The 14,520-nt window shown below is 41.0% G+C and overlaps 1 protein-coding gene across 5 annotated transcripts in view; it reads left to right on the forward strand.

Moving 5' to 3' along the window:
- The window catches only part of GPR50 (G protein-coupled receptor 50), a 153,795-nt gene that overhangs the window by 1,605 nt on the left and 137,670 nt on the right, over positions 1–14,520 (forward strand). The window contains exons 2-3 of one of the 5 annotated variants that reach the window (XM_074204261.1): positions 660–7,150; positions 7,236–7,321. The exons of 2 other annotated variants lie outside the window; for them this stretch is intronic. The gene's annotated coding sequence lies outside the window, so the exon portion shown is untranslated. Of the gene's footprint in view, positions 1–659; positions 7,322–14,520 lie in introns of all 5 variants that reach the window. 2 more of the 5 variants (XM_074204260.1, XM_074204264.1) reach the window with 2 other exon arrangements.

Genomic DNA, 14,520 nt, shown 5'->3' on the forward strand with positions numbered 1-14,520 from the left:
AGACATTTTGCTAGACTTTGGAGATTCAGAGACTAAGTGGATGAATGAATGGATGAATGAATAAAAGAATGCCTGCCCTCAGTGAGCTTATATTCAATTTTGGTGAATCAAATTTTCTTCAGGTAAGTAAATACAAAGTAATTTTAGAGGGAGGTTAGAAACCCTAAAAAGGGAGTGGGGGGACCTTCTGTAGGAAGTTGTACTTGAGGGGAGAATTTGAGGGAGCTAAGGATTCCCAGAGAAAAAACCCAAATCCATGATGCAGATCCCCTTTCCCCAGTAGCTGAATGGCTTCCATTGATTTGCCATGATTCCGTGAGTCAGGATCTAACTTCAACCAGTGCATGGTACCATAAGCCCAGAAGTGTAAGGCCTTTTGGAGGTTTTCTAGTCCATCTCCTCATTTTCTAGATGAGAGGCCCAGAGAAGTATAATTGGTCCAGGATAACACAGGCTAGCAGTATGTAGAACCAGGAGAGGAGGGAGGTGGTGTTCTAATGAAGGGACCTGCCCAATGCCCCAGGGGGCCCAGTGATTAAGGTTTCTAAGGGCAGAGCCCCATTTAACTTCAGATAAGCATAGTTAATTAATGACTTCTGCCAATCCTGAGATGTTTGATGCTATTGATCACCCTCTTCTTGATACTCTCTTCTCTCTAGGTTTTCGTGACACTGCTTTCTCCTGGTTCTCCTCCTACCTATCTGACCACTCCTCCTCTGCCTTCGTTGCTGGATCTTCATTCAGGTTATGCTGATAGCTGTGGAAGTGTCCCCCAAGATCCTGTTCTGAGCCCTCTTCTCTCCTCCTTGTTCTGTTTCTTTATTTTTAGTAAGTTTTGTTGATGTCTTCTCTTTCTTACACCATGGTTATCCTCTTCATCCCTTCCCCTCCCAGAGAACTGTTCCATTAACAAATACTGTGTTTTTAAAAGAGAAAAAAATGAGCACAACCAACAGACACGTTGCCTAAAACAAGTATGGTGTGTGGGCTTTTTGCCTCTGTGGAGGGGTGGGCTGGGGGTTCTTCTGTCTCTTCATTTGAGTTGTTTTATTTTTATGATTTATTGACATTCATTTTTGATTTTTGGTGTGTGGTTGTTTCTTCCATTTCCACTGTTGTTGTCATTGTGTATTTTGTTTTGTTGGCACCGCTTATTTCACTCTGTTTTAGTTCATGTAGCTCTTTTCATGCTTCTCTGTATTCATCAGATTCATCATTTCTTGTAGCCAAGTAATATTTCATTTCATTCATGTATCACAGTTTGTTTGGCCATTTCACATTCTATGAGTCTCTATTTTATTTCCAATTATTTTTTTATCACCAAAAGTGTTACTGTAAAGATTTTGGGGGTATAGAAGGAATTTTCCTCATGTATGTACACACACACACACACACACACACACACACACACACACACACAGCTTCATTGGGGTACAATCCCAGTAATGAGTCTGATTCAAATGTTATGGACATTTTAAGCACTTTAGTTCCATAATTCCAAATTGTCTTTCAGAGCTGTTGTACCAGTTCACAGCTCCACCAACAATGTAGTGTGTCCGTGGCCTTCCGATATTTTTGGTCATCTTTGCTAATATTCAGGGTAGCATTTCGCTCGGTGAACTCAGCGCACAAGTCTTCAGTGATCATCTTTATGTAGATGATTCTCAGATTTAGTTGTTGAGCCCTACCTCCAGCCTCATGTCTCCAACTGTCTATCATACACCTCAAACCAACTGCCCCCTCCACCTTCAATTCAACCCATCCAATTAAGAATTTATTTTCTTCTGCCCCCCCCCCCAAAAAAAATACCTCTTCCCTTCCTAACTCTTCCATCATTGTTGAGTAAATCACCTTGCTCCCTGGAATCTGCCTTCCCAACCTAGATGTTATCCTCCTCACTCTCTTCCCCATCCATTATCTACTTTCACACCATCTTCTTTATAAATCTGCCCCACCACTCCACCAAGCTCTCCTTGATATGGCAATGATCCCATACAGACCTTTCTTGCCTCATCCCTGGATTATTACAGTAGGTTTCTGTTTGTTCTCCCTTCCTCTCTCTCTCTCTCTCTCTCTCTCTCTCTCTCTCTCCGAACTTCAAATTCATCTTCCACTCAGCTGTCAAGTTGATCTTCCTAAGTACAGGTCTGACCATGTAATGTGCCCCCCCCCCCAGTTCAGTAAATTTCTTTAGAATCCTATTACTATTTTTCCAGGATCAGATATAAAATTCCCTGGTTGGCATTGAAAGTCCTTCAGAACTGGCTTTTCTCCTACTCTTGCAGTACTCTGAGATCCAGTGACACCAGGCTCCTTGTTGCTCTTTACAGAAGACACTTCCAGTTCTGAAACAAAACTGGCCAGGCCCCATTCCTGGAACCCTCTTCCTCCTCATCTCAGCCTCTGGGCTTTCCTGGCCTCCTACAAGTCTCAGCTAAATTTGCATCTTCTGCCATAAACCTTTCCTGGTCCTTCTTAATTCTAGTGCCTTCTCTGTGGGACTACCCCCGTTTCCTCCTGTGTCTGTCTTATTTATGTCTGGTATCTTCCATTTGGAGCAGTGACTACTATTTGTCCTTCTTCCTGTCTGAGATGCTTGACCCTAAACAAATTCTTGAGAAATATTCCTTGACTGGCTGGGTGGGTGCTCCTCAGGTGCCAGAGAAAGGACACCAACTACTGCTGAGATAACCTAGAGAAGTTCTCCTAGAATTAGAGGTTCTCAAGTTGGAAAAGACTCTCTAGGCCAGGACTCGCCAGCCTCTGTTGTGTCATGGGCCTGGTCCACAGTTCCAGGAAGCCTGTAAGTCCCTTCTCAGAGGGTATGTTTTTCAATGCATAAAATAAAATACATCAGACTACAAAAGGAAGCCAATTATACTGCAATAGCTTTCTCCACATATATGTATATATAAAACAAATGCCCCTCAGACACTTTAAATTTGGTGTCTCATAGACCTCTTAAATTCAAAGCTGAACTCAATTCATTTAGTATTCATATATGGACGTGTTTATATATACATGTTATATATTTATATGTATACCTTCATGGACTCTAGGTTAAGAACCCCTGATCATCAAACTACCTTCTGTAGGGGGGAGGAGAAGGGAAATGAGGTTGGGGGAAAAAGTGTAAAATTCAAAACATTAAAAAAAAGAACCCCTGATCAAATCCAACTCCCTCATTTTATAGATGAGGAAACTGAGGCTCAAGGTCACCTAGGTAGTAAGTGGCAAAGCTGGGATTTGAACTTGATCCTTTGACTCTAAACACAACACTCTTTCCAGGTTTTGGACTGGGCTCTGCCTGGTGCAACTGCTGTTATGTGCTGGGGTGGGAGATCAAAGGGATGACAGGCCAGGGCTGCCTCATGGGCTTCCCTTTGCATGTGACCTGGAGCCCGGCTTTGGCCATTTAGCACTCTTCTGCCATCTGCTGATCATTCTTGCTCACTGCAATTCTCCCATTTATATTTCAAGAGGTCTGTTGTCCTATCTAGGAACACAGCCAGTCCTCTCTTTTTCTCTCCCTCTCTCTACCTGCTTCTATTTTTTTTCCTCCCCTCCTTCCCTTTCCCTTTTCTTCCTTTTCTCCCTGCCCCCCTCCCCACCTCCCAGTTATCTTTTGCAAGGCAAATGGGGTTAAGTGGCTTGCCCAAGGCCACACAGCTAGGTAATTATTAAGTATCTGAGACCAGATTTGAACCCAGGTACTCCTGACTCCAAGGCCAGTGCTTTATCCACTATGCCACCTAGCCGCCCCATTATAGGGTTTCATTCTTTGGCATTTCAAAAGGAGTTGTAAATCTTTTGATACATCTTTGGTTAGGATTAGTGTTGTTTAGGACTAATCCTTTCCTTAATCTGACTTCCCTTTAATTCCCTGAAGTTATAGTTCTCTTTGAGAAGGGAGGTCAAGCAACAAACTTGCACACCCTGATCTCATGAGATTGATTTCCCCTAACCTTCTTCTTTCTTCCTTTCACCTTTCTTTTCATCTTTTAAGATCAAGACCTATCATTCCCAGACTTTTGTCTAATTAGACTCCTGGGACCCTGATGACAAGATTCAGAGGGGACATAAATATCATCTTCTCCTATTTGAATAGAAGTCATTTATCTTCATTTAGTCCCTTAAGATAATTTCTTTGTTTTTTTTTATCTTATTATTTTAATTATTCCCTTCACTCCTGTGGTTGCACTTCAGAGTTTCTCTGTATCTGTTTTTTTTAAATCAGGAATGCTTGAAAGTTTAATATTGATTAAAGGTTCATTTTCTCTCCTGTAGGATTAAATTCAATTTTGCTTGAATAAATCATTCTTGGCTGTAAGTCTCCATCCTTTGCTTTGTAGAATATTGTATTCTAAGCTCTTTACTCCTTTATAGTAGTGACTGATAAATTGTTTGTGATCTTGCCTGGCTCCTTGGTACTTCAACTTTATTTTTGTCTGTTCCTAGTATTTTTAATTTGACCTTTGGAAAATTTTAGGTTTTGTCTATAGTGTTTCTGGGAGTTTTCATTTTTGGATTTCTTCCAGGAGGTGACCAGTGGATTCTATTCTTTCTATTTCCACTTTCCCTCCTGGCTCAAAGATATCTGGGTAGGTTTGTGTTTGGGTTTTTTTTCCCCAGGATATCTTGAAATTTTCTGTCTGGGTTTTTTGTTTGAAGGATACCTGAAAGTCATAACCAAAAACAATGATTTCTCCTTGACTGTTTTATGGGTCAATTTTTTTGTTTTTGCTATGATATGCCTCATTTTCTTCTATTTCTTCAGTCATTTGACTTTATTTTAACATTTCTTGTCATCTCATTGGCTTCTATTTAGTCTCTTCTAAATATCAGGTAGTTTATTGCTTAGGGAAGATTTTGTACCTCTTGGTCCAAGCTTTTATTTTCCTTTTCCAGTTCTCTCTTCTATAGCTCTCATTTCTTTGCCATTTTTTCCCTTTCAGTGCACTCATTTCATTTCAAAACAGTTTTTATCTTTTTCTTAAACTCTGTTTTATTTCTTCTAGGAATTCCAGTTGAATTTGTGTTGAAGCTGTGTTTTTCTTTGAGGCTTTGCTTGTAGATGTTTTGGAGCCATTCTCTTCTGGGTTTGTGTCTTGAACATCCCTATCTTTAAAATAACTTTTGATTGTGGAATTCTTTTCTTTTCTTTTTTGGTTGCTCTTTCTTCTAGCCTGCTTCCTGACTTTGAATTTGAAGTTGGGGCTGGGCTCTGTGTACTTTTCTGATTTACTCTTCATGCTGTTTTCTTGAGTTGTGGAGTGTTGTGTTAGTTTAGGATTTTAGGGACACCTTAATGTGGAGAACTCCAAGCTTTCAGTGCTTCTATAATGATCTTATCATAACTTAACTGGTGACCCTCTGGTTTGAGCTTTGCAAGTTCTTAGTATGGCTAGAAGCCAGAACTGAGACCTTGCGCTGCTCTTAGAGTAAGAGGATCTGAGCCACACAGGTACTGCTTGTTTCTGAATTTATTTCTCTCTTGTTACATAGCATAGGGCCTGTGATTGCTCCTTTCCCCAAAAATATTACTTCAGGCCATAGGTCCTCTTCTTAATCCACCCTGGATCCATGAGCTGGAACTGATTAATAAGCAGAAGAGATGACAATTGACACCTTTTCCTGCATCATACAAAGGTTTAAGCTCCTCTGTGCTGGATCTGGGACCCCTTCTTGCTCTGGTACAGTGACTTTCCCTTTCTTAGAGTGCTCCTTTTAGTATATTCCTGACCAGACTTGATTCTCAATGTTCACAGATCTCTTGTCTGTCTCCCTATGTTGACATTTGCTGGAAAAAATGACTCCCTAAGACTTTCTTCTTGAATTTCTCCATCAGGATTTGGTCTATTTTCTATATCTTTTGGGAAGAATTTTAGGAGGAAAGCTCTATATTTTCTCCTTCCTCTTTATACTTTTGGTTTTGCCTTCTCCAAAACTTCATATTTGTTAAGACTGTTGATATGAGTTATGACATAGATCAGTGCAAACTCTCTCAACCATAAACTTGATGCTGATTATCATATAAGTTGTCTATACCTATTTTGGAAAAGGCAAGTATAGTATAAGGTCAGCCAAGAGCTCATCACATTAAGTATCCCAATAGATTCAACCTCATCTACATGCCACAAGTAGCTCATTTGATTTGCTCATGGACTCACCAGAGCCACTGACAGCTTTTTGCTTAGATTTTGAGCTGGGTGAAACCTCAGGGACCATCTTGCCCAACCCTCCTCAAAGATGAGAAGTTTGACTGGGGTCATGAAGGAAGCCAATCAATCAATTTATATGCATTTTTTAGGGCATTTACAATAAATCAGACACTCTCCTTAAAGCTGGGTTTATAAAGAAAAGGCAAAGAATTTACATTCCAGTGAGGGAGAAAATATGTTCAAATCATATTATCTGATACAGATAGAAGACAATAACATGTCACATGAGAGGGATGCTACTACCAGATAAGAGGAACAGAAAAGCTTTCTTGAAAGAGATAGCACTCAAGTAAGATGATCAGAATCAGAAATTGGGAGGGAGAGCCTTTCAGGCATAGGGAACAACCAGTTCAAAGGCAAAAAGATGGGAGATGAAATGTTTTGTGAGGGGAACTATGGGGAGTCCTGTATGCCTGGATTGCATGGCAGATATAGATTGTTAAAAGTTTGGAAAAGAAGAAAGGGGCCTGGTTATCAAGAGCTTTGAGAGCTAAAGAAAAGACTCTGGCTCTGTACAGGAGTGATGTGGAACTATCTTCTCACATTCCTTCTCTGGGGTCATGTTTACTTTCTAATTTTGCAACTCTCTTGATTTCTTTGTGGTTGTTCTATGTATTTACCTTGTAGTCATTGTCTATGTTGTTTTCTTGGTTCTTCATCAGTTCATATAGATCCTTCCATGCTTTTCAGTAGTCATCATTTTCATCAGTAATTACAAAATAATATTCTATCACATTCACATATCCCAATTTGTATATCTATTCCCTAAGCATTGGGTATCTACTATTTGTTTTGTTGATGCTGTTTTTCTAGCTTTTTTTTTTTTTACTACAGAAAATGCTTCTATAAATATTTTGGAGTATATGGATCCTTTCTTCTCAGTGATCACCTTGGAGTATATGTTAACAGTGGAATTTCTGGGTTAAAGGGTATGGAAATTTTCATCACTTTTATTTGCATAATTCCAACTTTGAAAGGACACTTGGTTAAATGTTATCTTTTTTCTTGACTCAGCCCCAACTCTGGAAACTTGGAAGATGTTTGCCACAGTATGCTCCATTCTCCAAATGGAGCTAGTATCACCATTTGCATGTGTACAGGTCAGTTTATTCAAAAGAGGGGAGAATTAAAAGAGATACTTTTGTTTTGATCTCTTGCTAGACAAAGGCGTTAAGGACTCAGGATGGCTTCCACACCAGAGCTAGACCTGGAGTCAGGAAGATTTGAGTTCAAATCTAGCCTCAGACAGTTACTCATTTGAAATTCTTGGGCAAGTCACTTAACTTCTCTTTGCCTCAGTTTCCTCAACTGTAATACTCTAAAATAATCCCTACCCACCTCATGAGGATCAAATGAGAAAATATATTAAAGCACACATGGAATATGGTTTATTTTTTTACTCCTTCCCTTCCTTTTGCATGCCTCATTTTTGCTTTTTATTTTTTAAATAATATTTTATTTTTTCCCCAATTATAAGTCCAGATAATTTTCAGCATTCATTTTTTTAAAGCTTATTTTATTTTATTTTTTTAGGTTTTTGCAAGGCAAATGGGGTTAAGTGGCTTGCCCAAAGCCACACAGCTAGGTAATTATTAAGTGTCTGAGACCAGATTTGAACCCAGGTACTCCTGACTCCAAGGCTGGTGCTTTATCCACTACGCCACCTAGCCTCCCCAAACTTCGCCACCTAGCCACCCCTCAGCATTTTTATAAGATTTGAAGTTCCAAATTTTTCTCTCTCTCTTCCTCCTTCCTCTCTTCCTAAATTGGTAGGCACTTTGATGCAGGCTAGGCATGTGCTTTCATGTAAAACATACTTCCAGATTACTCATGGTTGTGAAAGAAGAAATGGATCAAAAGGGGGGAAAAAATCTCGAAAAAGAATAAAGTAAGTGAAAAAAGTCTGCTTGGATCTGCATGCAGAGTCCAGAATATTTTCCTTCCTGAGTCCTTTGTACTTGTCTCGGGTCACAGTGTTGCTCAGAAGAGCTGAGTCATCATAGTCAATTCTCATATAGTGTTATTGATACTATGTACATTGTTTTCCTGGTTCTGCTCATTTCATTTCTCATCAGTTCATGCACATCTTTCCAGGTATTTCTGAAACCTGCCAGTTCATTTCTTATAGCACAGTAGTACTCCATCATATACATATACTTTAACTTTAACAGTCATTCTCCAATTGATGGGCATTCCTTCAATTTCCAATATTTGTCACCATGAAGAGGGTTGCTCTAGATAGTTTTGTATATATGTGTCTTCTCCCCTTTTGCCTCACATTTTTAAAAAGTGTAAAATGGGGATGATAATAGTCCCTACCTCCCAGGACAATCAAATGAGATCATATTTGCAGAGTCCTTAGCACAATGCCTAGAAATACTTGTTTCCTCTCCTCTCTCTCTCTCTCCCTTAGCTTTGTGGCACAGTCCTCTCATTGGCCTTTAAAGGCAACGACAAGAGGTTATCTTCACAACTTTGGGTCACAAGATGATGGTGTGTGTGGAGCAATGTGGCACAGGGTTCCTAGGGCAGAGACCTAGGTTCACATCTTGGCCCTGGGAGACCTTGGATAGTCATTCAGCCTCACTAGGTTTTAGTTTCCTCATTTATAGAACCAGGAGGCAGTCCCCACAACCTCTCAAGTCCCTTCCAGCTCTCATAGGGTACTGATATGATGCCCTCCTGTGCAAGATGAAAATCCCAGCCATAGAGCTGTCTCTCTGTCTCTGAGTGCTACTGGTCAACAAAGGAAATGAGGCAAAATCCTCAGCAGAGAGGATGAGGATGGGTAGGGAGTGGTATAGCGGTCTGAGGAGAGAAGGAAAGATCAGGAATTGTTCCTGTGGTGAGGTGGACAAGGAATCCACTAGGTAGGAGTCTAATGATGGCCTGGTTGGGATGGGCTACCATCCATTTTTAGTAGAATCAGATCAGGTAGCATGGCTTTGAGGTTTCCCTAGTTCCATTCAACAGCATGTGGTGGGCAAGGGAGGAGGAATTCAGGCCTGTTTGGTAGTAGGTCAAGGGGAGCAAGGAACTGAAGAGTGGAGGATAATGTCAAGTTAAATTGATTTATCAATGGTTCCAGATGCAGGGGAATAGGGTCAGAAGGGGCTGCTTCTTATTATATCAAGCTGCCCACCATCTCTGAAAAAGCTTCAGCTCTGGATGGCTCCTGGCAGCTGCTCCTGTTTCCTTCACTGGAAACAGTGAAGTTTTCAAAATGAGGGCCCCAGGAACACCCACAGGCTTCCTTAGGCTAAAAGATGAGTGAGGAAGAGCCTCTGTCCTTTCTTGATATTTAATTCAGTTTTCCTGGCTTTGGGAGTTGTGAGACAAAGACAAAAACAACTCCAGTAGCTTAACCTCAAGGAGTTTATATTCTATCGAGGGGGAACAGCAGGTAAGTACATTTAAAGTAAGTTGAGGGGAAGTGAGAAACCTTATGTAATTGAGGTTGTTGAAAGGGGAGCTATGAAAGGAGCTTGGAAATCCTAAGGGTAGAGTCCTAGCCTAGGATGAATTACCTTTATTGGTTTGTCAAAAGTCTGTAGGTCTCGGGGCGGCTAGGTGGAGTAGTGGATAAAGCACCGGCCTTGGAGTCAGGAGTACCTGGGTTCAAATCTGGTCTCAGACACTTAATAATTTCCTAGCTGTGTGGCCTTGGGCAAGCCACTTAACTCCGTTTGCTTTGCAAAAAAAAACAAACCTAAAAAAAGTCTGTAGGTCTGCCTACACCTTCCCCCTCTCACCAACTCAATTCTGATAATATGGTGCTGGGGGGGTATAATGATCCTTAGAGGCCATCCACCTCATTTTATAGATGAGAGGCCCAGAAAGTTGTAGTGATGGGCCAGGGCAACATAGGCTAGCAGAGCATAGGGCTTGGGGGGGGGGGCCTGGAACTGAGAAAGAGCACAGATCCACATTTGGCTTCAGAAAAGCATAGGGAATTAAATTCCTTCTGCCAGTTCTGAGAAGCCTGGCACATAATAGCCAATGGTCAGGGGTTTCCTGCAGTGGGAGGGTAATACCCCAGCAACTTCCCTTTGATCCACAGAAGTCATCCTGGAGTCATAGCACTGAGCATTGGAAGGGCCTGGAGAGCCCATATGGGTTTTGTGTCATTGGTTGCCCCCCACCCCCACCCCGAGGCCATGATTTTCAACACACAAAGTAAAATACTGAGGATTACAAAGGAAAGCAATGGCATTGAAATAGTATCTGTCTGTGTCTCAGAGATTCATGAACCCTAGGTTAAAAGCTTCTGATCACAGTCCAACTCCTTCCTTCTACAGATGAGGAAACTGAGTCCCATTGGAGGGGAAAAGACTTACCCAAGGTTACCTAGATAGTAACTCTAATCTCTAAACACAACCTCTTTCCAAGATTTTAGGTCTGGACTCTCTCTGTTACAGCTGGGCTTGGAACACATAAGGGGGAAAGGATCAGGATTCCTTGCAGGCAGAACAATAAGTCCAGAAGCAGATAGTGAAGTTCAGGATGGGGAATGGGATGGTGAAGGAAGGCAGTGAAAAAGATAATGGAGAGGGGGAGAGGCATAAAGTCACAGGACCATGACTTAGAATTGACAGCATGAACCTTATGGGCTGGGAGATGGAGTTTAAGATCTCCTGTTTATAGGGTTTATCTGTGCCACCTTGGGCTTAGATCATCAACATCTAAATCATCTCAAAGTTAAAGTAAAACTTTAAAGCTTCATCTCCAAGTTATTAGCACCTTTTTGATGTTCTGATGGTCTGAATTGGTTTGAAATCTCCATCTCATAGGACAGAAAGGCCTGCACCTAGAGGACTTCTGCTGATTCCGCCCATATTACCAGGATGTGAATCTTCGTTACTATATGATACAATTGATAAATCATGTTCCTTTACTCTTTGAGTAGTTTGTAGGAGGGCTTCCAGGTTCCCCTTTGCAATCTTATTTCCTTCCGTTGCTACTTTATACTGGCTACTTATAAACTCATTGTACAGGCCAGAAGAGTGTTCAGGGGGACCAGAGCAAGATAGTTTTAACACAATTTATCTCATCCTGGCTTTCCTAGACCAAAGAGTTCCACAAACATTCTGCCACATTGTTACTAGTTAGGCCTATGCAAAACTCTTAGGCATTAAAGCCACCTTTCTTCCCATCATCATTCTCCAGGATTTAACACTTTGTTGTTTCTGTCCTAGAGTGACTATATTTCCATTGGATCATAGCCATTGGGAGAAGACAACCTGCAACAGATCTGAAGCAGGTGGTTGAAACTATGCCTCAGGCACCCACAGGAGGGAATTTCATGGGGATGGGGAAGAAGAGAGGCAGAAGAGAGGGCAGAGTATGGTCTTTGGCCTTGGCATTATGAGAGACAGGAGAGTCATGCACTAGCATAGCACTTCTGAGAAAGGAATCTTGGTGTCAGCAAAATACTAGAAGCACAGAACTCTAGGATATTGAATTCTTTCTCTTCTCCCCCTTCACCCCAATTATATGCAAAGATAGTTTTCAACAATCATTTTTTTTTGGTAAAGTTTTGAGTTTCACATTTTTCTCCCTCCCTTCCCTTCATTCCCCTTCCCCATGACAATCCAATACAGATTATACATGTATACATGTTAAACATATATCCATAGTAATCGTGTTGTGAAAGAAGAATCAGAACGAAAAGAAAAAAAACATGAGATAAAGAAAAAACATAAAACATAAAACAAATTTTAAAAACTGAATATTGTAAGCTTTGGTCTGCATTCAGACTCCATAATTCCTTCTCTGGATGTGGGTGATATTTTCCATCGTAAGTGGGACTTTGAATTCCTTAAGGCAGGAAGCTTCATTTTTGTATCCCCAAAGTGAATCTTGCCAGAACATTAAAAGGTGGTGTTCTACAAGGTCAGAGCCATTATGGTGTTGATGGAGAGAAGGGGATAGATGTGAGAGAGATATGCCATTAGAGGTGGTAAGACTTGGCAGCCTGAGGAGAAAGGGGAGGGAAAGGGAAGCATCAAGATGATGCTTCATGAACTTTGATGACTAGAAGGATGATAGTGCTCTAACTGATACTGGAACATTTGGATAAGGTCAGGTTTAGGAGGGAAGATGATATTTTGGACAAGATGGTTTTGTGATGCCTCTAGGCTATCTAGATGGAGATAGGTAGACAGCAGGCATTGGCAAAGCAATGCATGACTGGAGAATAGGAGAGAGACAAGGGCTGAGAGACATTTGAGCATCACCTATATAGAAATGATATGCATATTCATCGAAGTCTTGACATGAGCCATGAAACTTATCAGTGTAAACCCATTACCCAACTATCATCTTGACACCATTTACTCTCAAAGTTTGTTGTAAGCTGGGTACTCACAGAAGTCTAAGTTGGTGGTTGAATTCCTAGTAGGTCTTTTCCATTCTGATCCACTTAGGAGTGGGATCAGGGGCAGGATCAGCAATGGCCTGTGGCCCTGAACCCTTACAGAGCAGGAGGTAATGGTGGCAGAACAGCTGAATCGACTTGACCCATCTAGAGGCAAGGGGTCAAATGTAGAGCCTTCCAAGGTTAAAGGGACTGTACCAGAGGTAGGAGACATGTCCAGAAATCAGAAGTCTGAGTCTCCCTAGTGGGGGCACTGGCTTCTACAGGGTCAAAGAGGAAAGTAAGAATAGTAATAACAGACATTCATGTACTACTTTGTGAAGTTCTTTGATGCTCCCAATCTGTGAAATAGATGTTATTATTATCCCTGTTTTACAGATGAGGAGACTGAGGCAAAGAGCGGTTAAGTGACTTGTCCAGGATCTTCCAACTGGACCAAGTTTATTCTATTGACTGGGTCACCTAGCTGGTTGTGTGATCTAAGGACAAGGGTGGTCTAAAACGACAGCAGTTAGATTAAAATGAAACTGGGAAATGTGTAACAAAATAAGTATACAACATTGGTAATGCTAATTTGAGGTTTTCTAATTCAACCTGTCGCCCATAGTGATCTGTTTCTATTTGAATTTAGCATCACTGATCTATGGTCAGCCAAGAGTCACAGTCATCTGAGTATATCCAAATAGATTCAACATCATCCACATGCTGTATCCCTTATTTGATTTGTTCAGGGTCATGACAGAACCAGTGCCCACCTGTAGCTGGAAGGGACCTTAGACACCATCTAGCCCCACCTGCTAATTTTACAGATGAGAAAACTGACCCTTAGGGATGAAAGAAGACTTGCCTAGAGTCACAAAGGAAGCCAATCAATCAATCAATCCACAACAGTAGTTTTCACCAATCTTTTTTTCTTTTGTAAGATTTTGAGTTTTATATTTTTCTCCCTCCCTCCCTTCCTTCCCCCCTCCCCCCTTCCTTCCCCCTTCCCCTAACAGAAAGCAGTCTAATATAGGTTCCATATATATAAAACAATGCTAAACATAGATCCATATTAATCGTGTGGAAGAATCAAATTGAAACGGAAAAAATCATCAGAGAGGGAAAAAACATAAGACAACTTTTAAAAATTGAAGATAGTAAACTTTGATCTGCATTTAAACACTGTAGTTCCCTCTCTGGATATGGATGGTATTTTCCATTGAAAGTCATTTAGAATTGTCTTTGATTATTGTGCTGATGAAATGGACAAGTTCATCTAGTTTAACATCACCCAAATGTTGCCATTAGTGTGTATAATGTTCTTCTGGTTCTGCTCACCTCATTCAGTATCAGTTCTTGCAAGTCTTTCCATGCTATTCTAAAGTCCCATCCCTCCTGATTTCTTATAGAACAGTAGTGTTCCATCACATTCCTATACCCCAATTTTTCACAAACATTTTTAGAGCATTTCCAATGTGCCAGGCTCTGTTCTAATAGCTGAGGATACAAAGAAAGCAAAGCCAACCTCTACCATCAAGGAGCTTACATTCAAATGGCAGAGGGAAAAATGTATAAATCAGAAGGAATTATCAGAGGATAAATACAGAGGGACTTAGATGGAAAATCTACTGTTAGGATGTCACTATCAGATAGGAAGACCAGGAACCGTTACCTGGAAGAGGTGGCAGTTGAGTGACCATTAAAGGAAATTAGATTCTCAGAATCAGAGGTTGGGAGGGAGAGTATTCCAAGCATGGGGAACAGCTAGTGCAAAAGCCTGGAGGTGGGAGATGGAGGATGGAGGGTCATTTGTGAAGAACAGCAAGCAGGTCAGTGTGGCTGCAACATGGAGTATGTGGAGAACAGAATATAGGATAATGGTAAAGGACAAAAGAGGCAAACATAGCTTTAGATATATGGACAGTGTACATAGCGCCCCCT

This window comes from Macrotis lagotis, chromosome X (assembly GCF_037893015.1).
Source record: "Macrotis lagotis isolate mMagLag1 chromosome X, bilby.v1.9.chrom.fasta, whole genome shotgun sequence".
Lineage (NCBI taxonomy): Eukaryota > Metazoa > Chordata > Mammalia > Peramelemorphia > Peramelidae > Macrotis > Macrotis lagotis.